A 1,722-nucleotide genomic window follows, 5' to 3' on the forward strand; every position below is an offset into this window, starting at 1 on the left:
AATAATGAGCAGCGAGCTAAAACTTACCGTAAACGTGCAAAATAATAAAACGTGCTAAACATACGTCGCGCTCGTGCGTTTTGTTTTGCACGCGGTGCAAAAAAATTAAAAAGGGAATGCAACACGAGGACTTCCCAGGAGGTCACCCATCCTAGTACTACTCTCGCCCAAGCACGCTTAACTTCGGAGCTCTGATGGGATCCGGTGCTTTAGTGCTGGTATGATCGCATCCGACATGTTACCCCCGTCTTCGTCCCTTATGCTTGCCCCTCCCAGCTCCACTACACACACGATTGCACATTCCTTTGGCCGCTCCCGCTCAACTACGGAGACGAGTTTTACCACGGTTCAACTGCACCAGTGCCTATTTACCATGGTTTCGACCCCTTTCAGAACACGCTTGCCGCTGCTAGACGCGTGAATAATGAGCAGCGAGCTAAAACTTACCGTAAACGTGCAAAATAATAAAACGTGCTAAACATACGTCGCGCTCGTGCGTTTTGTTTTGCACGCGGTGCAAAAAAATTAAAAAGGGAATGCAACACGAGGACTTCCCAGGAGGTCACCCATCCTAGTACTACTCTCGCCCAAGCACGCTTAACTTCGGAGCTCTGATGGGATCCGGTGCTTTAGTCCTGGTATGATCGCATCCGACATGTTACCCCCGTCTTCGTCCCTTATGCTTGCCCCTCCCAGCTCCACTACACACACGATTGCACATTCCTTTGGCCGCTCCCGCTCAACTACGGAGACGAGTTTTACCACGGTTCAACTGCACCAGTGCCTATTTACCATGGTTTCGACCCCTTTCAGAAAACGCTTGCCGCCGCTAGACGCGTGAATAATGAGCAGCGAGCTAAAACTTACCGTAAACGTGCAAAATAATAAAACGTGCTAAACATACGTCGCGCTCGTGCGTTTTGTTTTGCACGCGGTGCAAAAAAATTAAAAAGGAATGCAACACGAGGACTTCCCAGGAGGTCACCCATCCTAGTACTACTCTCGCCCAAGCACGCTCAACTTCGGAGTTCTGATGGGATCCGGTGCTTTAGTGCTGGTATGATCGCATCCGACATGTTACCCCCGTCTTCGTCCCTTATGCTTGCCCCTCCCAGCTCCACTACACACACGATTGCACATTCCTTTGGCCGCTCCCGCTCAACTACGGAGACGAGTTTTACCACGGTTCAACTGCACCAGTGCCTATTTACCATGGTTTCGACCCCTTTCAGAACACGCTTGCCGCCGCTAGACGCGTGAATAATGAGCAGCGAGCTAAAACTTACCGTAAACGTGCACAATAATAAAACGTGCTAAACATACGTCGCGCTCGTGCGTTTTGTTTTGCACGCGGTGCAAAAAAATTAAAAAGGGAATGCAACACGAGGACTTCCCAGGAGGTCACCCATCCTAGTACTACTCTCGCCCAAGCACGCTCAACTTCGGAGTTCTGATGGGATCCGGTGCTTTAGTGCTGGTATGATCGCATCCGACATGTTACCCCCGTCTTCGTCCCTTATGCTTGCCCCTCCCAGCTCCACTACACACACGATTGCACATTCCTTTGGCCGCTCCCGCTCAACTACGGAGACGAGTTTTACCACGGTTCAACTGCACCAGTGCCTATTTACCATGGTTTCGACCCCTTTCAGAACACGCTTGCCGCCGCTAGACGCGTGAATAATGAGCAGCGAGCTAAAACTTACCGTAAACGTGCAAAAT

General features: G+C 50.5%; 4 non-coding genes across 4 annotated transcripts; all 4 read right to left on the minus strand.

Annotated features, from left to right (window-relative positions):
• Positions 1–113: 113 nt before the first annotated feature.
• LOC123177727 (5S ribosomal RNA) lies at positions 114–232 on the minus strand. Its single transcript, XR_006489087.1, has one exon. It is a non-coding gene; the product is annotated as a 5S ribosomal RNA (ribosomal RNA).
• A 301-nt stretch (positions 233–533) lies between these two features.
• LOC123177730 (5S ribosomal RNA) lies at positions 534–652 on the minus strand. Its single transcript, XR_006489090.1, has one exon. It is a non-coding gene; the product is annotated as a 5S ribosomal RNA (ribosomal RNA).
• A 300-nt stretch (positions 653–952) lies between these two features.
• LOC123177728 (5S ribosomal RNA) lies at positions 953–1,071 on the minus strand. Its single transcript, XR_006489088.1, has one exon. It is a non-coding gene; the product is annotated as a 5S ribosomal RNA (ribosomal RNA).
• A 301-nt stretch (positions 1,072–1,372) lies between these two features.
• LOC123177729 (5S ribosomal RNA) lies at positions 1,373–1,491 on the minus strand. The gene has a single exon (XR_006489089.1). It is a non-coding gene; the product is annotated as a 5S ribosomal RNA (ribosomal RNA).
• Between the last annotated feature and the right edge of the window lie 231 nt (positions 1,492–1,722).

The sequence above is a fragment of the Triticum aestivum genome, unplaced genomic scaffold, assembly GCF_018294505.1.
Source record: "Triticum aestivum cultivar Chinese Spring unplaced genomic scaffold, IWGSC CS RefSeq v2.1 scaffold105274, whole genome shotgun sequence".
Lineage (NCBI taxonomy): Eukaryota > Viridiplantae > Streptophyta > Magnoliopsida > Poales > Poaceae > Triticum > Triticum aestivum.